A 23,616-nucleotide genomic window follows, 5' to 3' on the forward strand; every position below is an offset into this window, starting at 1 on the left:
TACAAAAAGAATATCACATTGTTGAAGAGATGCATGTTTAGTGTTGTTTTAACGTTGGATATGAAAGGAAATTAGACAATATTATCCAAAATGATTCCGTTTCATGATTGCTAAATTAGTGTTGATCAACATTTACGATTGGCATACTATTGTTTGTAATTTAGCCGTTGAAATACAGGTGCTAACCCAACATGTTAGAATTGCCAGTGAAGAAAAGTAAAGTTACCTTCAGGCTTTAGGAACCTCTCTTGCCAATGCTAAGAACTGCTTCAATTTTAGAAAAAGAAACTTCTGATTATCTTTGACACGTTTTAAAGGATTAGGAAAAAGATGAAAAGCAGCTTACGGCCATACCTCTCTGGTTCCGCCCGATCTCGTCTGATCTCGGAAGCTAAGCAGAGCAGGGCCTGGTTAGTACCTGGATGGAAGACAGCCTGGGAATCCCAGGTGCCGTAAGCTTTTTCACTTCTCTCTCTGAAAGCCGCCCAGCGCCGTAAATTGTACACCTGCACAATTGTAAAAAAAAATTCACATTGTAGAAGAGATGCAATAGGAAGAAGATGAAAGGTGGCTTACGTCCATACTATCGTCAGGCCATTTGAGGTGGCGGGGACTGCAATGGCCATTCACCGATTGGCTGGGACCCCTGGGCGGGTCTTCTCTAGTCCATCCAATTTTCGGCATGGGATGTCACAGCCTTCTTTGCATACCCTTATTTAACCCACACAAAGATGCCAACGGCAGGCGTGTCATAATTCATTGACGCATTATAAAGGATTAGGAAAAAGATAAAAAGCAGCTTACGGCCATACCTCTCTGGTTCCGCCCGATCTCGTCTGATCTCGGAAGCTAAGCAGAGCAGGGCCTGGTTAGTACCTGGATGGAAGACCGCCTGGGAATCCCAGGTGCCGTAAGCTTTTTCACTTCTCTCTCTGAAAGCCGCCCAGCGCCGTAGCTTGTACACCTACACAATTGTAAAAAGTTGATCACATTGTAGAAGAGATGCAATAGGAAGAAGATGAAAGGTGGCTTACGTCCATACCATCGTCAGGCCATTTGAGGTGGCGGGGACTGCAATGGCCATCCACCGATTGGCTGGGACTCCTGGGCGGGTCTTCTCTAGTCCATCCAATTTTCGCCATAGGATGTCACAGCCTTCTTTGCATACCCTTATTTAACCCACACAAAGATGCCAACGGCAGGCGTGACATAATTTTTTGACGCATTATAAAGGATTAGGAAAAAGATAAAAAGCAGCTTACGGCCATACCTCTCTGGTTCCGCCCGATCTCGTCTGATCTCGGAAGCTAAGCAGACCAGGGCCTGGTTAGTACCTGGATGGAAGACCGCCTGGGAATCCCAGGTGCCGTAAGCTTTTTCACTTCTCTCTGAAAGCTGCAGAGCGCCGCAGATTGTACACCTACAAATTACAAAAAGTATATCACATTGTTGAAGAGATGCATGTTTATTGTTGTTTTAACGTTGGATATGAAAGGCATTTAGACAATATTATCAAACATGATTCCGTTTCATGGTTGCTAAATTAGTGTTGATCAACATTTAACAATTGGCATACTTTTGTTTGTAATTTAGCCGTTGAAATACAGGTGCTAACCAAACATGTTAGATTTACCAGTGAAGAAAAGTAAAGTTCCCTTTAGGTTTTAGGAACCTCTCTTGCCAATGCTAAGAACTGCTTCAATTTTAGAAAAAGAAACTTCTGATTATCTTTGACACGTTTTAAAGGATTAGGAAAAAGATGAAAAGCAGCTTACGGCCATACCTCTCTGGTTCCGCCCGATCTCGTCTGATCTCGGAAGCTAAGCAGAGCAGGGCCTGGTTAGTACCTGGATGGAAGACCGCCTGGGAATCCCAGGTGCCGTAAGCTTTTTCACTTCTCTCTCTGAAAGCCGCCCAGCGCCGTAGCTTGTACACCTACACAATTGTAAAAAGTTGATCACATTGTAGAAGAGATGCAATAGGAAGAAGATGAAAGGTGGCTTACGTCCATACCATCGTCAGGCCATTTGAGGTGGCGGGGACTGCAATGGCCATCCACCGATTGGCTGGGACTCCTGGGCGGGTCTTCTCTAGTCCATCCAATTTTCGCCATAGGATGTCACAGCCTTCTTTGCATACCCTTATTTAACCCACACAAAGATGGCAACGGCAGGCGTGACATAATTTTTTGACGCATTATAAAGGATTAGGAAAAAGATAAAAAGCAGCTTACGGCCATACCTCTCTGGTTCCGCCCGATCTCGTCTGATCTCGGAAGCTAAGCAGACCAGGGCCTGGTTAGTACCTGGATGGAAGACCGCCTGGGAATCCCAGGTGCCGTAAGCTTTTTCACTTCTCTCTGAAAGCTGCAGAGCGCCGCAGATTGTACACCTACAAATTACAAAAAGTATATCACATTGTTGAAGAGATGCATGTTTATTGTTGTTTTAACGTTGGATATGAAAGGCATTTAGACAATATTATCAAACATGATTCCGTTTCATGGTTGCTAAATTAGTGTTGATCAACATTTAACAATTGGCATACTTTTGTTTGTAATTTAGCCGTTGAAATACAGGTGCTAACCAAACATGTTAGATTTACCAGTGAAGAAAAGTAAAGTTCCCTTTAGGTTTTAGGAACCTCTCTTGCCAATGCTAAGAACTGCTTCAATTTTAGAAAAAGAAACTTCTGATTATCTTTGACACGTTTTAAAGGATTAGGAAAAAGATGAAAAGCAGCTTACGGCCATACCTCTCTGGTTCCGCCCGATCTCGTCTGATCTCGGAAGCTAAGCAGAGCAGGGCCTGGTTAGTACCTGGATGGAAGACCGCCTGGGAATCCCAGGTGCCGTAAGCTTTTTCACTTCTCTCTCCGAAAGCCGCCCAGCGCCGTAGCTTGTACACCTACACAATTGTAAAAAGTTGATCACATTGTAGAAGAGATGCAATAGGAAGAAGATGAAAGGTGGCTTACGTCCATACCATCGTCAGGCCATTTGAGGTGGCGGGGACTGCAATGGCCATCCACCGATTGGCTGGGACTCCTGGGCGGGTCTTCTCTAGTCCATCCAATTTTCGCCATAGGATGTCACAGCCTTCTTTGCATACCCTTATTTAACCCACACAAAGATGCCAACGGCAGGCGTGACATAATTTTTTGACGCATTATAAAGGATTAGGAAAAAGATAAAAAGCAGCTTACGGCCATACCTCTCTGGTTCCGCCCGATCTCGTCTGATCTCGGAAGCTAAGCAGACCAGGGCCTGGTTAGTACCTGGATGGAAGACCGCCTGGGAATCCCAGGTGCCGTAAGCTTTTTCACTTCTCTCTGAAAGCTGCAGAGCGCCGCAGATTGTACACCTACAAATTACAAAAAGTATATCACATTGTTGAAGAGATGCATGTTTATTGTTGTTTTAACGTTGGATATGAAAGGCATTTAGACAATATTATCAAACATGATTCCGTTTCATGGTTGCTAAATTAGTGTTGATCAACATTTAACAATTGGCATACTTTTGTTTGTAATTTAGCCGTTGAAATACAGGTGCTAACCAAACATGTTAGATTTACCAGTGAAGAAAAGTAAAGTTCCCTTTAGGTTTTAGGAACCTCTCTTGCCAATGCTAAGAACTGCTTCAATTTTAGAAAAAGAAACTTCTGATTATCTTTGACACGTTTTAAAGGATTAGGAAAAAGATGAAAAGCAGCTTACGGCCATACCTCTCTGGTTCCGCCCGATCTCGTCTGATCTCGGAAGCTAAGCAGAGCAGGGCCTGGTTAGTACCTGGATGGAAGACCGCCTGGGAATCCCAGGTGCCGTAAGCTTTTTCACTTCTCTCTCTGAAAGCCGCCCAGCGCCGTAGCTTGTACACCTACACAATTGTAAAAAGTTGATCACATTGTAGAAGAGATGCAATAGGAAGAAGATGAAAGGTGGCTTACGTCCATACCATCGTCAGGCCATTTGAGGTGGCGGGGACTGCAATGGCCATCCACCGATTGGCTGGGACTCCTGGGCGGGTCTTCTCTAGTCCATCCAATTTTCGCCATAGGATGTCACAGCCTTCTTTGCATACCCTTATTTAACCCACACAAAGATGCCAACGGCAGGCGTGACATAATTTTTTGACGCATTATAAAGGATTAGGAAAAAGATAAAAAGCAGCTTACGGCCATACCTCTCTGGTTCCGCCCGATCTCGTCTGATCTCGGAAGCTAAGCAGAGCAGGGCCTGGTTAGTACCTGGATGGAAGACCGCCTGGGAATCCCAGGTGCCGTAAGCTTTTTCACTTCTCTCTGAAAGCTGCAGAGCGCCGCAGATTGTACACCTACAAATTACAAAAAGAATATCACATTGTTGAAGAGATGCATGTTTAGTGTTGTTTTAACGTTGGATATGAAAGGAAATTAGACAATATTATCCAAAATGATTCCGTTTCATGATTGCTAAATTAGTGTTGATCAACATTTACGATTGGCATACTATTGTTTGTAATTTAGCCGTTGAAATACAGGTGCTAACCCAACATGTTAGAATTGCCAGTGAAGAAAAGTAAAGTTACCTTCAGGCTTTAGGAACCTCTCTTGCCAATGCTAAGAACTGCTTCAATTTTAGAAAAAGAAACTTCTGATTATCTTTGACACGTTTTAAAGGATTAGGAAAAAGATGAAAAGCAGCTTACGGCCATACCTCTCTGGTTCCGCCCGATCTCGTCTGATCTCGGAAGCTAAGCAGAGCAGGGCCTGGTTAGTACCTGGATGGAAGACAGCCTGGGAATCCCAGGTGCCGTAAGCTTTTTCACTTCTCTCTCTGAAAGCCGCCCAGCGCCGTAAATTGTACACCTGCACAATTGTAAAAAAAAATTCACATTGTAGAAGAGATGCAATAGGAAGAAGATGAAAGGTGGCTTACGTCCATACTATCGTCAGGCCATTTGAGGTGGCGGGGACTGCAATGGCCATTCACCGATTGGCTGGGACCCCTGGGCGGGTCTTCTCTAGTCCATCCAATTTTCGGCATGGGATGTCACAGCCTTCTTTGCATACCCTTATTTAACCCACACAAAGATGCCAACGGCAGGCGTGTCATAATTCATTGACGCATTATAAAGGATTAGGAAAAAGATAAAAAGCAGCTTACGGCCATACCTCTCTGGTTCCGCCCGATCTCGTCTGATCTCGGAAGCTAAGCAGAGCAGGGCCTGGTTAGTACCTGGATGGAACACCGCCTGGGAATCCCAGGTGCCGTAAGCTTTTTCACTTCTCTCTCTGAAAGCCGCCCAGCTCCGTAGATTGTACACCTACACAATTGTAAAAAAAAATGTCACATTGTAGAAGAGATGCAATAGGAAGAAGATGAAAGGTGGCTTACGTCCATACCATCGTCAGGCCATTTGAGGTGGCGGGGACTGCAATGGCCATTCACCGATTGGCTGGGACCCCTGGGCGGGTCTTCTCTAGTCCATCCAATTTTCGGCATGGGATGTCACAGCCTTCTTTGCATACCCTTATTTAACCCACACAAAGATGCCAACGGCAGGCGTGTCATAATTCATTGACGCATTATAAAGGATTAGGAAAAAGATAAAAAGCAGCTTACGGCCATACCTCTCTGGTTCCGCCCGATCTCGTCTGATCTCGGAAGCTAAGCAGTGCAGGGCCTGGTTAGTACCTGGATGGAAGACCGCCTGGGAATCCCAGGTGCCGTAAGCTTTTTCACTTCTCTCTCCGAAAGCCGCCCAGCGCCGCAGATTGTACACCTACAAATTACAAAAAGAATATCACATTGTTGAAGAGATGCATGTTTAGTGTTGTTTTAACGTTGGATATGAAAGGAAATTAGACAATATTATCCAAAATGATTCCGTTTCATGATTGCTAAATTAGTGTTGATCAACATTTACGATTGGCATACTATTGTTTGTAATTTAGCCGTTGAAATACAGGTGCTAACCCAACATGTTAGAATTGCCAGTGAAGAAAAGTAAAGTTACCTTCAGGCTTTAGGAACCTCTCTTGCCAATGCTAAGAACTGCTTCAATTTTAGAAAAAGAAACTTCTGATTATCTTTGACACGTTTTAAAGGATTAGGAAAAAGATGAAAAGCAGCTTACGGCCATACCTCTCTGGTTCCGCCCGATCTCGTCTGATCTCGGAAGCTAAGCAGAGCAGGGCCTGGTTAGTACCTGGATGGAAGACCGCCTGGGAATCCCAGGTGCCGTAAGCTTTTTCACTTCTCTCTCTGAAAGCCGCCCAGCGCCGTAGCTTGTACACCTACACAATTGTAAAAAGTTGATCACATTGTAGAAGAGATGCAATAGGAAGAAGATGAAAGGTGGCTTACGTCCATACCATCGTCAGGCCATTTGAGGTGGCGGGGACTGCAATGGCCATCCACCGATTGGCTGGGACTCCTGGGCGGGTCTTCTCTAGTCCATCCAATTTTCGCCATAGGATGTCACAGCCTTCTTTGCATACCCTTATTTAACCCACACAAAGATGGCAACGGCAGGCGTGACATAATTTTTTGACGCATTATAAAGGATTAGGAAAAAGATAAAAAGCAGCTTACGGCCATACCTCTCTGGTTCCGCCCGATCTCGTCTGATCTCGGAAGCTAAGCAGACCAGGGCCTGGTTAGTACCTGGATGGAAGACCGCCTGGGAATCCCAGGTGCCGTAAGCTTTTTCACTTCTCTCTGAAAGCTGCAGAGCGCCGCAGATTGTACACCTACAAATTACAAAAAGTATATCACATTGTTGAAGAGATGCATGTTTATTGTTGTTTTAACGTTGGATATGAAAGGCATTTAGACAATATTATCAAACATGATTCCGTTTCATGGTTGCTAAATTAGTGTTGATCAACATTTAACAATTGGCATACTTTTGTTTGTAATTTAGCCGTTGAAATACAGGTGCTAACCAAACATGTTAGATTTACCAGTGAAGAAAAGTAAAGTTCCCTTTAGGTTTTAGGAACCTCTCTTGCCAATGCTAAGAACTGCTTCAATTTTAGAAAAAGAAACTTCTGATTATCTTTGACACGTTTTAAAGGATTAGGAAAAAGATGAAAAGCAGCTTACGGCCATACCTCTCTGGTTCCGCCCGATCTCGTCTGATCTCGGAAGCTAAGCAGAGCAGGGCCTGGTTAGTACCTGGATGGAAGACCGCCTGGGAATCCCAGGTGCCGTAAGCTTTTTCACTTCTCTCTCTGAAAGCCGCCCAGCGCCGTAGCTTGTACACCTACACAATTGTAAAAAGTTGATCACATTGTAGAAGAGATGCAATAGGAAGAAGATGAAAGGTGGCTTACGTCCATACCATCGTCAGGCCATTTGAGGTGGCGGGGACTGCAATGGCCATCCACCGATTGGCTGGGACTCCTGGGCGGGTCTTCTCTAGTCCATCCAATTTTCGCCATAGGATGTCACAGCCTTCTTTGCATACCCTTATTTAACCCACACAAAGATGGCAACGGCAGGCGTGACATAATTTTTTGACGCATTATAAAGGATTAGGAAAAAGATAAAAAGCAGCTTACGGCCATACCTCTCTGGTTCCGCCCGATCTCGTCTGATCTCGGAAGCTAAGCAGACCAGGGCCTGGTTAGTACCTGGATGGAAGACCGCCTGGGAATCCCAGGTGCCGTAAGCTTTTTCACTTCTCTCTGAAAGCTGCAGAGCGCCGCAGATTGTACACCTACAAATTACAAAAAGTATATCACATTGTTGAAGAGATGCATGTTTATTGTTGTTTTAACGTTGGATATGAAAGGCATTTAGACAATATTATCAAACATGATTCCGTTTCATGGTTGCTAAATTAGTGTTGATCAACATTTAACAATTGGCATACTTTTGTTTGTAATTTAGCCGTTGAAATACAGGTGCTAACCAAACATGTTAGATTTACCAGTGAAGAAAAGTAAAGTTCCCTTTAGGTTTTAGGAACCTCTCTTGCCAATGCTAAGAACTGCTTCAATTTTAGAAAAAGAAACTTCTGATTATCTTTGACACGTTTTAAAGGATTAGGAAAAAGATGAAAAGCAGCTTACGGCCATACCTCTCTGGTTCCGCCCGATCTCGTCTGATCTCGGAAGCTAAGCAGAGCAGGGCCTGGTTAGTACCTGGATGGAAGACCGCCTGGGAATCCCAGGTGCCGTAAGCTTTTTCACTTCTCTCTCCGAAAGCCGCCCAGCGCCGTAGCTTGTACACCTACACAATTGTAAAAAGTTGATCACATTGTAGAAGAGATGCAATAGGAAGAAGATGAAAGGTGGCTTACGTCCATACCATCGTCAGGCCATTTGAGGTGGCGGGGACTGCAATGGCCATCCACCGATTGGCTGGGACTCCTGGGCGGGTCTTCTCTAGTCCATCCAATTTTCGCCATAGGATGTCACAGCCTTCTTTGCATACCCTTATTTAACCCACACAAAGATGCCAACGGCAGGCGTGACATAATTTTTTGACGCATTATAAAGGATTAGGAAAAAGATAAAAAGCAGCTTACGGCCATACCTCTCTGGTTCCGCCCGATCTCGTCTGATCTCGGAAGCTAAGCAGACCAGGGCCTGGTTAGTACCTGGATGGAAGACCGCCTGGGAATCCCAGGTGCCGTAAGCTTTTTCACTTCTCTCTGAAAGCTGCAGAGCGCCGCAGATTGTACACCTACAAATTACAAAAAGTATATCACATTGTTGAAGAGATGCATGTTTATTGTTGTTTTAACGTTGGATATGAAAGGCATTTAGACAATATTATCAAACATGATTCCGTTTCATGGTTGCTAAATTAGTGTTGATCAACATTTAACAATTGGCATACTTTTGTTTGTAATTTAGCCGTTGAAATACAGGTGCTAACCAAACATGTTAGATTTACCAGTGAAGAAAAGTAAAGTTCCCTTTAGGTTTTAGGAACCTCTCTTGCCAATGCTAAGAACTGCTTCAATTTTAGAAAAAGAAACTTCTGATTATCTTTGACACGTTTTAAAGGATTAGGAAAAAGATGAAAAGCAGCTTACGGCCATACCTCTCTGGTTCCGCCCGATCTCGTCTGATCTCGGAAGCTAAGCAGAGCAGGGCCTGGTTAGTACCTGGATGGAAGACCGCCTGGGAATCCCAGGTGCCGTAAGCTTTTTCACTTCTCTCTCTGAAAGCCGCCCAGCGCCGTAGCTTGTACACCTACACAATTGTAAAAAGTTGATCACATTGTAGAAGAGATGCAATAGGAAGAAGATGAAAGGTGGCTTACGTCCATACCATCGTCAGGCCATTTGAGGTGGCGGGGACTGCAATGGCCATCCACCGATTGGCTGGGACTCCTGGGCGGGTCTTCTCTAGTCCATCCAATTTTCGCCATAGGATGTCACAGCCTTCTTTGCATACCCTTATTTAACCCACACAAAGATGCCAACGGCAGGCGTGACATAATTTTTTGACGCATTATAAAGGATTAGGAAAAAGATAAAAAGCAGCTTACGGCCATACCTCTCTGGTTCCGCCCGATCTCGTCTGATCTCGGAAGCTAAGCAGAGCAGGGCCTGGTTAGTACCTGGATGGAAGACCGCCTGGGAATCCCAGGTGCCGTAAGCTTTTTCACTTCTCTCTGAAAGCTGCAGAGCGCCGCAGATTGTACACCTACAAATTACAAAAAGAATATCACATTGTTGAAGAGATGCATGTTTAGTGTTGTTTTAACGTTGGATATGAAAGGAAATTAGACAATATTATCCAAAATGATTCCGTTTCATGATTGCTAAATTAGTGTTGATCAACATTTACGATTGGCATACTATTGTTTGTAATTTAGCCGTTGAAATACAGGTGCTAACCCAACATGTTAGAATTGCCAGTGAAGAAAAGTAAAGTTACCTTCAGGCTTTAGGAACCTCTCTTGCCAATGCTAAGAACTGCTTCAATTTTAGAAAAAGAAACTTCTGATTATCTTTGACACGTTTTAAAGGATTAGGAAAAAGATGAAAAGCAGCTTACGGCCATACCTCTCTGGTTCCGCCCGATCTCGTCTGATCTCGGAAGCTAAGCAGAGCAGGGCCTGGTTAGTACCTGGATGGAAGACCGCCTGGGAATCCCAGGTGCCGTAAGCTTTTTCACTTCTCTCTCTGAAAGCCGCCCAGCGCCGTAAATTGTACACCTGCACAATTGTAAAAAAAAATTCACATTGTAGAAGAGATGCAATAGGAAGAAGATGAAAGGTGGCTTACGTCCATACTATCGTCAGGCCATTTGAGGTGGCGGGGACTGCAATGGCCATTCACCGATTGGCTGGGACCCCTGGGCGGGTCTTCTCTAGTCCATCCAATTTTCGGCATGGGATGTCACAGCCTTCTTTGCATACCCTTATTTAACCCACACAAAGATGCCAACGGCAGGCGTGTCATAATTCATTGACGCATTATAAAGGATTAGGAAAAAGATAAAAAGCAGCTTACGGCCATACCTCTCTGGTTCCGCCCGATCTCGTCTGATCTCGGAAGCTAAGCAGAGCAGGGCCTGGTTAGTACCTGGATGGAAGACCGCCTGGGAATCCCAGGTGCCGTAAGCTTTTTCACTTCTCTCTCTGAAAGCCGCCCAGCTCCGTAGATTGTACACCTACACAATTGTAAAAAAAAATGTCACATTGTAGAAGAGATGCAATAGGAAGAAGATGAAAGGTGGCTTACGTCCATACCATCGTCAGGCCATTTGAGGTGGCGGGGACTGCAATGGCCATTCACCGATTGGCTGGGACCCCTGGGCGGGTCTTCTCTAGTCCATCCAATTTTCGGCATGGGATGTCACAGCCTTCTTTGCATACCCTTATTTAACCCACACAAAGATGCCAACGGCAGGCGTGTCATAATTCATTGACGCATTATAAAGGATTAGGAAAAAGATAAAAAGCAGCTTACGGCCATACCTCTCTGGTTCCGCCCGATCTCGTCTGATCTCGGAAGCTAAGCAGTGCAGGGCCTGGTTAGTACCTGGATGGAAGACCGCCTGGGAATCCCAGGTGCCGTAAGCTTTTTCACTTCTCTCTCCGAAAGCCGCCCCAGCGCCGCAGATTGTACACCTACAAATTACAAAAAGAATATCACATTGTTGAAGAGATGCATGTTTAGTGTTGTTTTAACGTTGGATATGAAAGGAAATTAGACAATATTATCCAAAATGATTCCGTTTCATGATTGCTAAATTAGTGTTGATCAACATTTACGATTGGCATACTATTGTTTGTAATTTAGCCGTTGAAATACAGGTGCTAACCCAACATGTTAGAATTGCCAGTGAAGAAAAGTAAAGTTACCTTCAGGCTTTAGGAACCTCTCTTGCCAATGCTAAGAACTGCTTCAATTTTAGAAAAAGAAACTTCTGATTATCTTTGACACGTTTTAAAGGATTAGGAAAAAGATGAAAAGCAGCTTACGGCCATACCTCTCTGGTTCCGCCCGATCTCGTCTGATCTCGGAAGCTAAGCAGAGCAGGGCCTGGTTAGTACCTGGATGGAAGACCGCCTGGGAATCCCAGGTGCCGTAAGCTTTTTCACTTCTCTCTCTGAAAGCCGCCCAGCGCCGTAGCTTGTACACCTACACAATTGTAAAAAGTTGATCACATTGTAGAAGAGATGCAATAGGAAGAAGATGAAAGGTGGCTTACGTCCATACCATCGTCAGGCCATTTGAGGTGGCGGGGACTGCAATGGCCATCCACCGATTGGCTGGGACTCCTGGGCGGGTCTTCTCTAGTCCATCCAATTTTCGCCATAGGATGTCACAGCCTTCTTTGCATACCCTTATTTAACCCACACAAAGATGGCAACGGCAGGCGTGACATAATTTTTTGACGCATTATAAAGGATTAGGAAAAAGATAAAAAGCAGCTTACGGCCATACCTCTCTGGTTCCGCCCGATCTCGTCTGATCTCGGAAGCTAAGCAGACCAGGGCCTGGTTAGTACCTGGATGGAAGACCGCCTGGGAATCCCAGGTGCCGTAAGCTTTTTCACTTCTCTCTGAAAGCTGCAGAGCGCCGCAGATTGTACACCTACAAATTACAAAAAGTATATCACATTGTTGAAGAGATGCATGTTTATTGTTGTTTTAACGTTGGATATGAAAGGCATTTAGACAATATTATCAAACATGATTCCGTTTCATGGTTGCTAAATTAGTGTTGATCAACATTTAACAATTGGCATACTTTTGTTTGTAATTTAGCCGTTGAAATACAGGTGCTAACCAAACATGTTAGATTTACCAGTGAAGAAAAGTAAAGTTCCCTTTAGGTTTTAGGAACCTCTCTTGCCAATGCTAAGAACTGCTTCAATTTTAGAAAAAGAAACTTCTGATTATCTTTGACACGTTTTAAAGGATTAGGAAAAAGATGAAAAGCAGCTTACGGCCATACCTCTCTGGTTCCGCCCGATCTCGTCTGATCTCGGAAGCTAAGCAGAGCAGGGCCTGGTTAGTACCTGGATGGAAGACCGCCTGGGAATCCCAGGTGCCGTAAGCTTTTTCACTTCTCTCTCTGAAAGCCGCCCAGCGCCGTAAATTGTACACCTGCACAATTGTAAAAAAAAATTCACATTGTAGAAGAGATGCAATAGGAAGAAGATGAAAGGTGGCTTACGTCCATACTATCGTCAGGCCATTTGAGGTGGCGGGGACTGCAATGGCCATTCACCGATTGGCTGGGACCCCTGGGCGGGTCTTCTCTAGTCCATCCAATTTTCGGCATGGGATGTCACAGCCTTCTTTGCATACCCTTATTTAACCCACACAAAGATGCCAACGGCAGGCGTGTCATAATTCATTGACGCATTATAAAGGATTAGGAAAAAGATAAAAAGCAGCTTACGGCCATACCTCTCTGGTTCCGCCCGATCTCGTCTGATCTCGGAAGCTAAGCAGAGCAGGGCCTGGTTAGTACCTGGATGGAAGACCGCCTGGGAATCCCAGGTGCCGTAAGCTTTTTCACTTCTCTCTGAAAGCTGCAGAGCGCCGCAGATTGTACACCTACAAATTACAAAAAGAATATCACATTGTTGAAGAGATGCATGTTTAGTGTTGTTTTAACGTTGGATATGAAAGGAAATTAGACAATATTATCCAAAATGATTCCGTTTCATGATTGCTAAATTAGTGTTGATCAACATTTACGATTGGCATACTATTGTTTGTAATTTAGCCGTTGAAATACAGGTGCTAACCCAACATGTTAGAATTGCCAGTGAAGAAAAGTAAAGTTACCTTCAGGCTTTAGGAACCTCTCTTGCCAATGCTAAGAACTGCTTCAATTTTAGAAAAAGAAACTTCTGATTATCTTTGACACGTTTTAAAGGATTAGGAAAAAGATGAAAAGCAGCTTACGGCCATACCTCTCTGGTTCCGCCCGATCTCGTCTGATCTCGGAAGCTAAGCAGAGCAGGGCCTGGTTAGTACCTGGATGGAAGACCGCCTGGGAATCCCAGGTGCCGTAAGCTTTTTCACTTCTCTCTCTGAAAGCCGCCCAGCGCCGTAAATTGTACACCTGCACAATTGTAAAAAAAAATTCACATTGTAGAAGAGATGCAATAGGAAGAAGATGAAAGGTGGCTTACGTCCATACTATCGTCAGGCCATTTGAGGTGGCGGGGACTGCAATGGCCATTCACCGATTGGCTGGGACCCCTGGGCGGGTCTTCTCTAGTCCATCCAATTTTCGGCATGGGATGTCACAGCCTTCTTTGCATACCCTTATTTAACCCACACAAAGATGCCAACGGCAGGCGTGTCATAATTCATTGACGCATTATAAAGGATTAGGAAAAAGATAAAAAGCAGCTTACGGCCATACCTCTCTGGTTCCGCCCGATCTCGTCTGATCTCGGAAGCTAAGCAGAGCAGGGCCTGGTTAGTACCTGGATGGAAGACCGCCTGGGAATCCCAGGTGCCGTAAGCTTTTTCACTTCTCTCTCTGAAAGCCGCCCAGCTCCGTAGATTGTACACCTACACAATTGTAAAAAAAAATGTCACATTGTAGAAGAGATGCAATAGGAAGAAGATGAAAGGTGGCTTACGTCCATACCATCGTCAGGCCATTTGAGGTGGCGGGGACTGCAATGGCCATTCACCGATTGGCTGGGACCCCTGGGCGGGTCTTCTCTAGTCCATCCAATTTTCGGCATGGGATGTCACAGCCTTCTTTGCATACCCTTATTTAACCCACACAAAGATGCCAACGGCAGGCGTGTCATAATTCATTGACGCATTATAAAGGATTAGGAAAAAGATAAAAAGCAGCTTACGGCCATACCTCTCTGGTTCCGCCCGATCTCGTCTGATCTCGGAAGCTAAGCAGTGCAGGGCCTGGTTAGTACCTGGATGGAAGACCGCCTGGGAATCCCAGGTGCCGTAAGCTTTTTCACTTCTCTCTCCGAAAGCCGCCCAGCGCCGCAGATTGTACACCTACAAATTACAAAAAGAATATCACATTGTTGAAGAGATGCATGTTTAGTGTTGTTTTAACGTTGGATATGAAAGGAAATTAGACAATATTATCCAAAATGATTCCGTTTCATGATTGCTAAATTAGTGTTGATCAACATTTACGATTGGCATACTATTGTTTGTAATTTAGCCGTTGAAATACAGGTGCTAACCCAACATGTTAGAATTGCCAGTGAAGAAAAGTAAAGTTACCTTCAGGCTTTAGGAACCTCTCTTGCCAATGCTAAGAACTGCTTCAATTTTAGAAAAAGAAACTTCTGATTATCTTTGACACGTTTTAAAGGATTAGGAAAAAGATGAAAAGCAGCTTACGGCCATACCTCTCTGGTTCCGCCCGATCTCGTCTGATCTCGGAAGCTAAGCAGAGCAGGGCCTGGTTAGTACCTGGATGGAAGACCGCCTGGGAATCCCAGGTGCCGTAAGCTTTTTCACTTCTCTCTCTGAAAGCCGCCCAGCGCCGTAGCTTGTACACCTACACAATTGTAAAAAGTTGATCACATTGTAGAAGAGATGCAATAGGAAGAAGATGAAAGGTGGCTTACGTCCATACCATCGTCAGGCCATTTGAGGTGGCGGGGACTGCAATGGCCATCCACCGATTGGCTGGGACTCCTGGGCGGGTCTTCTCTAGTCCATCCAATTTTCGCCATAGGATGTCACAGCCTTCTTTGCATACCCTTATTTAACCCACACAAAGATGGCAACGGCAGGCGTGACATAATTTTTTGACGCATTATAAAGGATTAGGAAAAAGATAAAAAGCAGCTTACGGCCATACCTCTCTGGTTCCGCCCGATCTCGTCTGATCTCGGAAGCTAAGCAGACCAGGGCCTGGTTAGTACCTGGATGGAAGACCGCCTGGGAATCCCAGGTGCCGTAAGCTTTTTCACTTCTCTCTGAAAGCTGCAGAGCGCCGCAGATTGTACACCTACAAATTACAAAAAGTATATCACATTGTTGAAGAGATGCATGTTTATTGTTGTTTTAACGTTGGATATGAAAGGCATTTAGACAATATTATCAAACATGATTCCGTTTCATGGTTGCTAAATTAGTGTTGATCAACATTTAACAATTGGCATACTTTTGTTTGTAATTTAGCCGTTGAAATACAGGTGCTAACCAAACATGTTAGATTTACCAGTGAAGAAAAGTAAAGTTCCCTTTAGGTTTTAGGAACCTCTCTTGCCAATGCTAAGAACTGCTTCAATTTTAGAAAAAGAAACTTCTGATTATCTTTGACACGTTTTAAAGGATTAGGAAAAAGATGAAAAGCAGCTTACGGCCATACCTCTCTGGTTCCGCCCGATCTCGTCTGATCTCGGAAGCTAAGCAGAGCAGGGCCTGGTTAGTACCTGGATGGAAGACCGCCTGGGAATCCCAGGTGCCGTAAGCTTTTTCACTTCTCTCTCTGAAAGCCGCCCAGCGCCGTAGCTTGTACACCTACACAATTGTAAAAAGTTGATCACATTGTAGAAGAGATGCAATAGGAAGAAGATGAAAGGTGGCTTACGTCCATACCATCGTCAGGCCATTTGAGGTGGCGGGGACTGCAATGGCCATCCACCGATTGGCTGGGACTCCTGGGCGGGTCTTCTCTAGTCCATCCAATTTTCGCCATAGGATGTCACAGCCTTCTTTGCATACCCTTATTTAACCCACACAAAGATGGCAACGGCAGGCGTGACATAATTTTTTGACGCATTATAAAGGATTAGGAAAAAGATAAAAAGCAGCTTACGGCCATACCTCTCTGGTTCCGCCCGATCTCGTCTGATCTCGGAAGCTAAGCAGACCAGGGCCTGGTTAGTACCTGGATGGAAGACCGCCTGGGAATCCCAGGTGCCGTAAGCTTTTTCACTTCTCTCTGAAAGCTGCAGAGCGCCGCAGATTGTACACCTACAAATTACAAAAAGTATATCACATTGTTGAAGAGATGCATGTTTATTGTTGTTTTAACGTTGGATATGAAAGGCATTTAGACAATATTATCAAACATGATTCCGTTTCATGGTTGCTAAATTAGTGTTGATCAACATTTAACAATTGGCATACTTTTGTTTGTAATTTAGCCGTTGAAATACAGGTGCTAACCAAACATGTTAGATTTACCAGTGAAGAAAAGTAAAGTTCCCTTTAGGTTTTAGGAACCTCTCTTGCCAATGCTAAGAACTGCTTCAATTTTAGAAAAAGAAACTTCTGATTATCTTTGACACGTTTTAAAGGATTAGGAAAAAGATGAAAAGCAGCTTACGGCCATACCTCTCTGGTTCCGCCCGATCTCGTCTGATCTCGGAAGCTAAGCAGAGCAGGGCCTGGTTAGTACCTGGATGGAAGACCGCCTGGGAATCCCAGGTGCCGTAAGCTTTTTCACTTCTCTCTCCGAAAGCCGCCCAGCGCCGTAGCTTGTACACCTACACAATTGTAAAAAGTTGATCACATTGTAGAAGAGATGCAATAGGAAGAAGATGAAAGGTGGCTTACGTCCATACCATCGTCAGGCCATTTGAGGTGGCGGGGACTGCAATGGCCATCCACCGATTGGCTGGGACTCCTGGGCGGGTCTTCTCTAGTCCATCCAATTTTCGCCATAGGATGTCACAGCCTTCTTTGCATACCCTTATTTAACCCACACAAAGATGCCAACGGCAGGCGTGACATAATTTTTTGACGCATTATAAAGGATTAGGAAAAAGATAAAAAGCAGCTTACGGCCATACCTCTCTGGTTCCGCCCGATCTCGTCTGATCTCGGAAGCTAAGCAGACCAGGGCCTGGTTAGTACCTGGATGGAAGACCGCCTGGGAATCCCAGGTGCCGTAAGCTTTTTCACTTCTCTCTGAAAGCTGCAGAGCGCCGCAGATTGTACACCTACAAATTACAAAAAGTATATCACATTGTTGAAGAGATGCATGTTTATTGTTGTTTTAACGTTGGATATGAAAGGCATTTAGACAATATTATCAAACATGATTCCGTTTCATGGTTGCTAAATTAGTGTTGATCAACATTTAACAATTGGCATACTTTTGTTTGTAATTTAGCCGTTGAAATACAGGTGCTAACCAAACATGTTAGATTTACCAGTGAAGAAAAGTAAAGTTCCCTTTAGGTTTTAGGAACCTCTCTTGCCAATGCTAAGAACTGCTTCAATTTTAGAAAAAGAAACTTCTGATTATCTTTGACACGTTTTAAAGGATTAGGAAAAAGATGAAAAGCAGCTTACGGCCATACCTCTCTGGTTCCGCCCGATCTCGTCTGATCTCGGAAGCTAAGCAGAGCAGGGCCTGGTTAGTACCTGGATGGAAGACCGCCTGGGAATCCCAGGTGCCGTAAGCTTTTTCACTTCTCTCTCTGAAAGCCGCCCAGCGCCGTAGCTTGTACACCTACACAATTGTAAAAAGTTGATCACATTGTAGAAGAGATGCAATAGGAAGAAGATGAAAGGTGGCTTACGTCCATACCATCGTCAGGCCATTTGAGGTGGCGGGGACTGCAATGGCCATCCACCGATTGGCTGGGACTCCTGGGCGGGTCTTCTCTAGTCCATCCAATTTTCGCCATAGGATGTCACAGCCTTCTTTGCATACCCTTATTTAACCCACACAAAGATGCCAACGGCAGGCGTGACATAATTTTTTGACGCATTATAAAGGATTAGGAAAAAGATAAAAAGCAGCTTACGGCCATACCTCTCTGGTTCCGCCCGATCTCGTCTGATCTCGGAAGCTAAGCAGAGCAGGGCCTGGTTAGTACCTGGATGGAAGACCGCCTGGGAATCCCAGGTGCCGTAAGCTTTTTCACTTCTCTCTGAAAGCTGCAGAGCGCCGCAGATTGTACACCTACAAATTACAAAAAGAATATCACATTGTTGAAGAGATGCATGTTTAGTGTTGTTTTAACGTTGGATATGAAAGGAAATTAGACAATATTATCCAAAATGATTCCGTTTCATGATTGCTAAATTAGTGTTGATCAACATTTACGATTGGCATACTATTGTTTGTAATTTAGCCGTTGAAATACAGGTGCTAACCCAACATGTTAGAATTGCCAGTGAAGAAAAGTAAAGTTACCTTCAGGCTTTAGGAACCTCTCTTGCCAATGCTAAGAACTGCTTCAATTTTAGAAAAAGAAACTTCTGATTATCTTTGACACGTTTTAAAGGATTAGGAAAAAGATGAAAAGCAGCTTACGGCCATACCTCTCTGGTTCCGCCCGATCTCGTCTGATCTCGGAAGCTAAGCAGAGCAGGGCCTGGTTAGTACCTGGATGGAAGACCGCCTGGGAATCCCAGGTGCCGTAAGCTTTTTCACTTCTCTCTCTGAAAGCCGCCCAGCGCCGTAAATTGTACACCTGCACAATTGTAAAAAAAAATTCACATTGTAGAAGAGATGCAATAGGAAGAAGATGAAAGGTGGCTTACGTCCATACTATCGTCAGGCCATTTGAGGTGGCGGGGACTGCAATGGCCATTCACCGATTGGCTGGGACCCCTGGGCGGGTCTTCTCTAGTCCATCCAATTTTCGGCATGGGATGTCACAGCCTTCTTTGCATACCCTTATTTAACCCACACAAAGATGCCAACGGCAGGCGTGTCATAATTCATTGACGCATTATAAAGGATTAGGAAAAAGATAAAAAGCAGCTTACGGCCATACCTCTCTGGTTCCGCCCGATCTCGTCTGATCTCGGAAGCTAAGCAGAGCAGGGCCTGGTTAGTACCTGGATGGAAGACCGCCTGGGAATCCCAGGTGCCGTAAGCTTTTTCACTTCTCTCTCTGAAAGCCGCCCAGCTCCGTAGATTGTACACCTACACAATTGTAAAAAAAAATGTCACATTGTAGAAGAGATGCAATAGGAAGAAGATGAAAGGTGGCTTACGTCCATACCATCGTCAGGCCATTTGAGGTGGCGGGGACTGCAATGGCCATTCACCGATTGGCTGGGACCCCTGGGCGGGTCTTCTCTAGTCCATCCAATTTTCGGCATGGGATGTCACAGCCTTCTTTGCATACCCTTATTTAACCCACACAAAGATGCCAACGGCAGGCGTGTCATAATTCATTGACGCATTATAAAGGATTAGGAAAAAGATAAAAAGCAGCTTACGGCCATACCTCTCTGGTTCCGCCCGATCTCGTCTGATCTCGGAAGCTAAGCAGTGCAGGGCCTGGTTAGTACCTGGATGGAAGACCGCCTGGGAATCCCAGGTGCCGTAAGCTTTTTCACTTCTCTCTCCGAAAGCCGCCCAGCGCCGCAGATTGTACACCTACAAATTACAAAAAGAATATCACATTGTTGAAGAGATGCATGTTTAGTGTTGTTTTAACGTTGGATATGAAAGGAAATTAGACAATATTATCCAAAATGATTCCGTTTCATGATTGCTAAATTAGTGTTGATCAACATTTACGATTGGCATACTATTGTTTGTAATTTAGCCGTTGAAATACAGGTGCTAACCCAACATGTTAGAATTGCCAGTGAAGAAAAGTAAAGTTACCTTCAGGCTTTAGGAACCTCTCTTGCCAATGCTAAGAACTGCTTCAATTTTAGAAAAAGAAACTTCTGATTATCTTTGACACGTTTTAAAGGATTAGGAAAAAGATGAAAAGCAGCTTACGGCCATACCTCTCTGGTTCCGCCCGATCTCGTCTGATCTCGGAAGCTAAGCAGAGCAGGGCCTGGTTAGTACCTGGATGGAAGACCGCCTGGGAATCCCAGGTGCCGTAAGCTTTTTCACTTCTCTCTCTGAAAGCCGCCCAGCGCCGTAGCTTGTACACCTACACAATTGTAAAAAGTTGATCACATTGTAGAAGAGATGCAATAGGAAGAAGATGAAAGGTGGCTTACGTCCATACCATCGTCAGGCCATTTGAGGTGGCGGGGACTGCAATGGCCATCCACCGATTGGCTGGGACTCCTGGGCGGGTCTTCTCTAGTCCATCCAATTTTCGCCATAGGATGTCACAGCCTTCTTTGCATACCCTTATTTAACCCACACAAAGATGGCAACGGCAGGCGTGACATAATTTTTTGACGCATTATAAAGGATTAGGAAAAAGATAAAAAGCAGCTTACGGCCATACCTCTCTGGTTCCGCCCGATCTCGTCTGATCTCGGAAGCTAAGCAGACCAGGGCCTGGTTAGTACCTGGATGGAAGACCGCCTGGGAATCCCAGGTGCCGTAAGCTTTTTCACTTCTCTCTGAAAGCTGCAGAGCGCCGCAGATTGTACACCTACAAATTACAAAAAGTATATCACATTGTTGAAGAGATGCATGTTTATTGTTGTTTTAACGTTGGATATGAAAGGCATTTAGACAATATTATCAAACATGATTCCGTTTCATGGTTGCTAAATTAGTGTTGATCAACATTTAACAATTGGCATACTTTTGTTTGTAATTTAGCCGTTGAAATACAGGTGCTAACCAAACATGTTAGATTTACCAGTGAAGAAAAGTAAAGTTCCCTTTAGGTTTTAGGAACCTCTCTTGCCAATGCTAAGAACTGCTTCAATTTTAGAAAAAGAAACTTCTGATTATCTTTGACACGTTTTAAAGGATTAGGAAAAAGATGAAAAGCAGCTTACGGCCATACCTCTCTGGTTCCGCCCGATCTCGTCTGATCTCGGAAGCTAAGCAGAGCAGGGCCTGGTTAGTACCTGGATGGAAGACCGCCTGGGAATCCCAGGTGCCGTAAGCTTTTTCACTTCTCTCTCTGAAAGCCGCCCAGCGCCGTAGCTTGTACACCTACACAATTGTAAAAAGTTGATCACATTGTAGAAGAGATGCAATAGGAAGAAGATGAAAGGTGGCTTACGTCCATACCATCGTCAGGCCATTTGAGGTGGCGGGGACTGCAATGGCCATCCACCGATTGGCTGGGACTCCTGGGCGGGTCTTCTCTAGTCCATCCAATTTTCGCCATAGGATGTCACAGCCTTCTTTGCATACCCTTATTTAACCCACACAAAGATGGCAACGGCAGGCGTGACATAATTTTTTGACGCATTATAAAGGATTAGGAAAAAGATAAAAAGCAGCTTACGGCCATACCTCTCTGGTTCCGCCCGATCTCGTCTGATCTCGGAAGCTAAGCAGACCAGGGCCTGGTTAGTACCTGGATGGAAGACCGCCTGGGAATCCCAGGTGCCGTAAGCTTTTTCACTTCTCTCTGAAAGCTGCAGAGCGCCGCAGATTGTACACCTACAAATTACAAAAAGTATATCACATTGTTGAAGAGATGCATGTTTATTGTTGTTTTAACGTTGGATATGAAAGGCATTTAGACAATATTATCAAACATGATTCCGTTTCATGGTTGCTAAATTAGTGTTGATCAACATTTAACAATTGGCATACTTTTGTTTGTAATTTAGCCGTTGAAATACAGGTGCTAACCAAACATGTTAGATTTACCAGTGAAGAAAAGTAAAGTTCCCTTTAGGTTTTAGGAACCTCTCTTGCCAATGCTAAGAACTGCTTCAATTTTAGAAAAAGAAACTTCTGATTATCTTTGACACGTTTTAAAGGATTAGGAAAAAGATGAAAAGCAGCTTACGGCCATACCTCTCTGGTTCCGCCCGATCTCGTCTGATCTCGGAAGCTAAGCAGAGCAGGGCCTGGTTAGTACCTGGATGGAAGACCGCCTGGGAATCCCAGGTGCCGTAAGCTTTTTCACTTCTCTCTCCGAAAGCCGCCCAGCGCCGTAGCTTGTACACCTACACAATTGTAAAAAGTTGATCACATTGTAGAAGAGATGCAATAGGAAGAAGATGAAAGGTGGCTTACGTCCATACCATCGTCAGGCCATTTGAGGTGGCGGGGACTGCAATGGCCATCCACCGATTGGCTGGGACTCCTGGGCGGGTCTTCTCTAGTCCATCCAATTTTCGCCATAGGATGTCACAGCCTTCTTTGCATACCCTTATTTAACCCACACAAAGATGCCAACGGCAGGCGTGACATAATTTTTTGACGCATTATAAAGGATTAGGAAAAAGATAAAAAGCAGCTTACGGCCATACCTCTCTGGTTCCGCCCGATCTCGTCTGATCTCGGAAGCTAAGCAGACCAGGGCCTGGTTAGTACCTGGATGGAAGACCGCCTGGGAATCCCAGGTGCCGTAAGCTTTTTCACTTCTCTCTGAAAGCTGCAGAGCGCCGCAGATTGTACACCTACAAATTACAAAAAGTATATCACATTGTTGAAGAGATGCATGTTTATTGTTGTTTTAACGTTGGATATGAAAGGCATTTAGACAATATTATCAAACATGATTCCGTTTCATGGTTGCTAAATTAGTGTTGATCAACATTTAACAATTGGCATACTTTTGTTTGTAATTTAGCCGTTGAAATACAGGTGCTAACCAAACATGTTAGATTTACCAGTGAAGAAAAGTAAAGTTCCCTTTAGGTTTTAGGAACCTCTCTTGCCAATGCTAAGAACTGCTTCAATTTTAGAAAAAGAAACTTCTGATTATCTTTGACACGTTTTAAAGGATTAGGAAAAAGATGAAAAGCAGCTTACGGCCATACCTCTCTGGTTCCGCCCGATCTCGTCTGATCTCGGAAGCTAAGCAGAGCAGGGCCTGGTTAGTACCTGGATGGAAGACCGCCTGGGAATCCCAGGTGCCGTAAGCTTTTTCACTTCTCTCTCTGAAAGCCGCCCAGCGCCGTAGCTTGTACACCTACACAATTGTAAAAAGTTGATCACATTGTAGAAGAGATGCAATAGGAAGAAGATGAAAGGTGGCTTACGTCCATACCATCGTCAGGCCATTTGAGGTGGCGGGGACTGCAATGGCCATCCACCGATTGGCTGGGACTCCTGGGCGGGTCTTCTCTAGTCCATCCAATTTTCGCCATAGGATGTCACAGCCTTCTTTGCATACCCTTATTTAACCCACACAAAGATGCCAACGGCAGGCGTGACATAATTTTTTGACGCATTATAAAGGATTAGGAAAAAGATAAAAAGCAGCTTACGGCCATACCTCTCTGGTTCCGCCCGATCTCGTCTGATCTCGGAAGCTAAGCAGAGCAGGGCCTGGTTAGTACCTGGATGGAAGACCGCCTGGGAATCCCAGGTGCCGTAAGCTTTTTCACTTCTCT

The 23,616-nt window shown here is 44.6% G+C and overlaps 49 non-coding genes across 49 annotated transcripts; all 49 read left to right on the forward strand.

Annotated features, from left to right (window-relative positions):
- Positions 1-340: 340 nt before the first annotated feature.
- On the forward strand, positions 341-459 carry LOC134119131 (5S ribosomal RNA). Its single transcript, XR_009950693.1, has one exon. It is a non-coding gene; the product is annotated as a 5S ribosomal RNA (ribosomal RNA).
- A 339-nt stretch (positions 460-798) lies between these two features.
- On the forward strand, positions 799-917 carry LOC134118450 (5S ribosomal RNA). The gene has a single exon (XR_009950008.1). It is a non-coding gene; the product is annotated as a 5S ribosomal RNA (ribosomal RNA).
- A 339-nt stretch (positions 918-1,256) lies between these two features.
- On the forward strand, positions 1,257-1,375 carry LOC134119021 (5S ribosomal RNA). Its single transcript, XR_009950582.1, has one exon. It is a non-coding gene; the product is annotated as a 5S ribosomal RNA (ribosomal RNA).
- Positions 1,376-1,769: 394 nt separating this feature from the next.
- On the forward strand, positions 1,770-1,888 carry LOC134118451 (5S ribosomal RNA). The gene has a single exon (XR_009950009.1). It is a non-coding gene; the product is annotated as a 5S ribosomal RNA (ribosomal RNA).
- A 339-nt stretch (positions 1,889-2,227) lies between these two features.
- LOC134119022 (5S ribosomal RNA) lies at positions 2,228-2,346 on the forward strand. The gene has a single exon (XR_009950583.1). It is a non-coding gene; the product is annotated as a 5S ribosomal RNA (ribosomal RNA).
- A 394-nt stretch (positions 2,347-2,740) lies between these two features.
- Positions 2,741-2,859, forward strand: LOC134118452 (5S ribosomal RNA). Its single transcript, XR_009950010.1, has one exon. It is a non-coding gene; the product is annotated as a 5S ribosomal RNA (ribosomal RNA).
- Positions 2,860-3,198: 339 nt separating this feature from the next.
- On the forward strand, positions 3,199-3,317 carry LOC134119023 (5S ribosomal RNA). Its single transcript, XR_009950584.1, has one exon. It is a non-coding gene; the product is annotated as a 5S ribosomal RNA (ribosomal RNA).
- Positions 3,318-3,711: 394 nt separating this feature from the next.
- Positions 3,712-3,830, forward strand: LOC134118453 (5S ribosomal RNA). Its single transcript, XR_009950011.1, has one exon. It is a non-coding gene; the product is annotated as a 5S ribosomal RNA (ribosomal RNA).
- A 339-nt stretch (positions 3,831-4,169) lies between these two features.
- Positions 4,170-4,288, forward strand: LOC134118454 (5S ribosomal RNA). Its single transcript, XR_009950012.1, has one exon. It is a non-coding gene; the product is annotated as a 5S ribosomal RNA (ribosomal RNA).
- Positions 4,289-4,681: 393 nt separating this feature from the next.
- On the forward strand, positions 4,682-4,800 carry LOC134119132 (5S ribosomal RNA). The gene has a single exon (XR_009950694.1). It is a non-coding gene; the product is annotated as a 5S ribosomal RNA (ribosomal RNA).
- A 339-nt stretch (positions 4,801-5,139) lies between these two features.
- Positions 5,140-5,258, forward strand: LOC134118716 (5S ribosomal RNA). The gene has a single exon (XR_009950277.1). It is a non-coding gene; the product is annotated as a 5S ribosomal RNA (ribosomal RNA).
- A 340-nt stretch (positions 5,259-5,598) lies between these two features.
- LOC134118679 (5S ribosomal RNA) lies at positions 5,599-5,717 on the forward strand. Its single transcript, XR_009950240.1, has one exon. It is a non-coding gene; the product is annotated as a 5S ribosomal RNA (ribosomal RNA).
- Positions 5,718-6,112: 395 nt separating this feature from the next.
- LOC134118455 (5S ribosomal RNA) lies at positions 6,113-6,231 on the forward strand. The gene has a single exon (XR_009950013.1). It is a non-coding gene; the product is annotated as a 5S ribosomal RNA (ribosomal RNA).
- Positions 6,232-6,570: 339 nt separating this feature from the next.
- LOC134119024 (5S ribosomal RNA) lies at positions 6,571-6,689 on the forward strand. Its single transcript, XR_009950585.1, has one exon. It is a non-coding gene; the product is annotated as a 5S ribosomal RNA (ribosomal RNA).
- Positions 6,690-7,083: 394 nt separating this feature from the next.
- On the forward strand, positions 7,084-7,202 carry LOC134118457 (5S ribosomal RNA). Its single transcript, XR_009950015.1, has one exon. It is a non-coding gene; the product is annotated as a 5S ribosomal RNA (ribosomal RNA).
- Positions 7,203-7,541: 339 nt separating this feature from the next.
- Positions 7,542-7,660, forward strand: LOC134119025 (5S ribosomal RNA). The gene has a single exon (XR_009950586.1). It is a non-coding gene; the product is annotated as a 5S ribosomal RNA (ribosomal RNA).
- A 394-nt stretch (positions 7,661-8,054) lies between these two features.
- Positions 8,055-8,173, forward strand: LOC134118458 (5S ribosomal RNA). Its single transcript, XR_009950016.1, has one exon. It is a non-coding gene; the product is annotated as a 5S ribosomal RNA (ribosomal RNA).
- Positions 8,174-8,512: 339 nt separating this feature from the next.
- Positions 8,513-8,631, forward strand: LOC134119026 (5S ribosomal RNA). The gene has a single exon (XR_009950587.1). It is a non-coding gene; the product is annotated as a 5S ribosomal RNA (ribosomal RNA).
- Positions 8,632-9,025: 394 nt separating this feature from the next.
- Positions 9,026-9,144, forward strand: LOC134118459 (5S ribosomal RNA). The gene has a single exon (XR_009950017.1). It is a non-coding gene; the product is annotated as a 5S ribosomal RNA (ribosomal RNA).
- A 339-nt stretch (positions 9,145-9,483) lies between these two features.
- Positions 9,484-9,602, forward strand: LOC134118460 (5S ribosomal RNA). The gene has a single exon (XR_009950018.1). It is a non-coding gene; the product is annotated as a 5S ribosomal RNA (ribosomal RNA).
- Positions 9,603-9,995: 393 nt separating this feature from the next.
- LOC134118461 (5S ribosomal RNA) lies at positions 9,996-10,114 on the forward strand. The gene has a single exon (XR_009950019.1). It is a non-coding gene; the product is annotated as a 5S ribosomal RNA (ribosomal RNA).
- Positions 10,115-10,453: 339 nt separating this feature from the next.
- On the forward strand, positions 10,454-10,572 carry LOC134118463 (5S ribosomal RNA). Its single transcript, XR_009950021.1, has one exon. It is a non-coding gene; the product is annotated as a 5S ribosomal RNA (ribosomal RNA).
- A 340-nt stretch (positions 10,573-10,912) lies between these two features.
- Positions 10,913-11,031, forward strand: LOC134118680 (5S ribosomal RNA). The gene has a single exon (XR_009950241.1). It is a non-coding gene; the product is annotated as a 5S ribosomal RNA (ribosomal RNA).
- Positions 11,032-11,427: 396 nt separating this feature from the next.
- LOC134118464 (5S ribosomal RNA) lies at positions 11,428-11,546 on the forward strand. Its single transcript, XR_009950022.1, has one exon. It is a non-coding gene; the product is annotated as a 5S ribosomal RNA (ribosomal RNA).
- A 339-nt stretch (positions 11,547-11,885) lies between these two features.
- Positions 11,886-12,004, forward strand: LOC134119027 (5S ribosomal RNA). Its single transcript, XR_009950588.1, has one exon. It is a non-coding gene; the product is annotated as a 5S ribosomal RNA (ribosomal RNA).
- Positions 12,005-12,398: 394 nt separating this feature from the next.
- On the forward strand, positions 12,399-12,517 carry LOC134118465 (5S ribosomal RNA). Its single transcript, XR_009950023.1, has one exon. It is a non-coding gene; the product is annotated as a 5S ribosomal RNA (ribosomal RNA).
- Positions 12,518-12,856: 339 nt separating this feature from the next.
- On the forward strand, positions 12,857-12,975 carry LOC134118466 (5S ribosomal RNA). The gene has a single exon (XR_009950024.1). It is a non-coding gene; the product is annotated as a 5S ribosomal RNA (ribosomal RNA).
- Positions 12,976-13,368: 393 nt separating this feature from the next.
- On the forward strand, positions 13,369-13,487 carry LOC134118467 (5S ribosomal RNA). Its single transcript, XR_009950025.1, has one exon. It is a non-coding gene; the product is annotated as a 5S ribosomal RNA (ribosomal RNA).
- A 339-nt stretch (positions 13,488-13,826) lies between these two features.
- On the forward strand, positions 13,827-13,945 carry LOC134118469 (5S ribosomal RNA). Its single transcript, XR_009950027.1, has one exon. It is a non-coding gene; the product is annotated as a 5S ribosomal RNA (ribosomal RNA).
- Positions 13,946-14,285: 340 nt separating this feature from the next.
- On the forward strand, positions 14,286-14,404 carry LOC134118681 (5S ribosomal RNA). Its single transcript, XR_009950242.1, has one exon. It is a non-coding gene; the product is annotated as a 5S ribosomal RNA (ribosomal RNA).
- Positions 14,405-14,799: 395 nt separating this feature from the next.
- LOC134118470 (5S ribosomal RNA) lies at positions 14,800-14,918 on the forward strand. The gene has a single exon (XR_009950028.1). It is a non-coding gene; the product is annotated as a 5S ribosomal RNA (ribosomal RNA).
- Positions 14,919-15,257: 339 nt separating this feature from the next.
- Positions 15,258-15,376, forward strand: LOC134119029 (5S ribosomal RNA). The gene has a single exon (XR_009950590.1). It is a non-coding gene; the product is annotated as a 5S ribosomal RNA (ribosomal RNA).
- Positions 15,377-15,770: 394 nt separating this feature from the next.
- On the forward strand, positions 15,771-15,889 carry LOC134118471 (5S ribosomal RNA). The gene has a single exon (XR_009950029.1). It is a non-coding gene; the product is annotated as a 5S ribosomal RNA (ribosomal RNA).
- Positions 15,890-16,228: 339 nt separating this feature from the next.
- Positions 16,229-16,347, forward strand: LOC134119030 (5S ribosomal RNA). The gene has a single exon (XR_009950591.1). It is a non-coding gene; the product is annotated as a 5S ribosomal RNA (ribosomal RNA).
- Positions 16,348-16,741: 394 nt separating this feature from the next.
- LOC134118472 (5S ribosomal RNA) lies at positions 16,742-16,860 on the forward strand. Its single transcript, XR_009950030.1, has one exon. It is a non-coding gene; the product is annotated as a 5S ribosomal RNA (ribosomal RNA).
- Positions 16,861-17,199: 339 nt separating this feature from the next.
- On the forward strand, positions 17,200-17,318 carry LOC134119031 (5S ribosomal RNA). The gene has a single exon (XR_009950592.1). It is a non-coding gene; the product is annotated as a 5S ribosomal RNA (ribosomal RNA).
- Positions 17,319-17,712: 394 nt separating this feature from the next.
- Positions 17,713-17,831, forward strand: LOC134118473 (5S ribosomal RNA). Its single transcript, XR_009950031.1, has one exon. It is a non-coding gene; the product is annotated as a 5S ribosomal RNA (ribosomal RNA).
- Positions 17,832-18,170: 339 nt separating this feature from the next.
- Positions 18,171-18,289, forward strand: LOC134118474 (5S ribosomal RNA). Its single transcript, XR_009950032.1, has one exon. It is a non-coding gene; the product is annotated as a 5S ribosomal RNA (ribosomal RNA).
- A 393-nt stretch (positions 18,290-18,682) lies between these two features.
- Positions 18,683-18,801, forward strand: LOC134118475 (5S ribosomal RNA). The gene has a single exon (XR_009950033.1). It is a non-coding gene; the product is annotated as a 5S ribosomal RNA (ribosomal RNA).
- Positions 18,802-19,140: 339 nt separating this feature from the next.
- Positions 19,141-19,259, forward strand: LOC134118476 (5S ribosomal RNA). Its single transcript, XR_009950034.1, has one exon. It is a non-coding gene; the product is annotated as a 5S ribosomal RNA (ribosomal RNA).
- Positions 19,260-19,599: 340 nt separating this feature from the next.
- LOC134118683 (5S ribosomal RNA) lies at positions 19,600-19,718 on the forward strand. The gene has a single exon (XR_009950244.1). It is a non-coding gene; the product is annotated as a 5S ribosomal RNA (ribosomal RNA).
- Positions 19,719-20,113: 395 nt separating this feature from the next.
- LOC134118477 (5S ribosomal RNA) lies at positions 20,114-20,232 on the forward strand. Its single transcript, XR_009950035.1, has one exon. It is a non-coding gene; the product is annotated as a 5S ribosomal RNA (ribosomal RNA).
- A 339-nt stretch (positions 20,233-20,571) lies between these two features.
- LOC134119032 (5S ribosomal RNA) lies at positions 20,572-20,690 on the forward strand. Its single transcript, XR_009950593.1, has one exon. It is a non-coding gene; the product is annotated as a 5S ribosomal RNA (ribosomal RNA).
- A 394-nt stretch (positions 20,691-21,084) lies between these two features.
- Positions 21,085-21,203, forward strand: LOC134118478 (5S ribosomal RNA). The gene has a single exon (XR_009950036.1). It is a non-coding gene; the product is annotated as a 5S ribosomal RNA (ribosomal RNA).
- Positions 21,204-21,542: 339 nt separating this feature from the next.
- LOC134119033 (5S ribosomal RNA) lies at positions 21,543-21,661 on the forward strand. The gene has a single exon (XR_009950594.1). It is a non-coding gene; the product is annotated as a 5S ribosomal RNA (ribosomal RNA).
- Positions 21,662-22,055: 394 nt separating this feature from the next.
- Positions 22,056-22,174, forward strand: LOC134118480 (5S ribosomal RNA). Its single transcript, XR_009950038.1, has one exon. It is a non-coding gene; the product is annotated as a 5S ribosomal RNA (ribosomal RNA).
- A 339-nt stretch (positions 22,175-22,513) lies between these two features.
- LOC134119034 (5S ribosomal RNA) lies at positions 22,514-22,632 on the forward strand. The gene has a single exon (XR_009950595.1). It is a non-coding gene; the product is annotated as a 5S ribosomal RNA (ribosomal RNA).
- Positions 22,633-23,026: 394 nt separating this feature from the next.
- On the forward strand, positions 23,027-23,145 carry LOC134118481 (5S ribosomal RNA). Its single transcript, XR_009950039.1, has one exon. It is a non-coding gene; the product is annotated as a 5S ribosomal RNA (ribosomal RNA).
- Positions 23,146-23,484: 339 nt separating this feature from the next.
- On the forward strand, positions 23,485-23,603 carry LOC134118482 (5S ribosomal RNA). Its single transcript, XR_009950040.1, has one exon. It is a non-coding gene; the product is annotated as a 5S ribosomal RNA (ribosomal RNA).
- The last annotated feature ends 13 nt before the right edge of the window (positions 23,604-23,616 follow it).

This window comes from Pungitius pungitius, unplaced genomic scaffold, assembly GCF_949316345.1.
Source record: "Pungitius pungitius unplaced genomic scaffold, fPunPun2.1 scaffold_24, whole genome shotgun sequence".
NCBI lineage: Eukaryota > Metazoa > Chordata > Actinopteri > Perciformes > Gasterosteidae > Pungitius > Pungitius pungitius.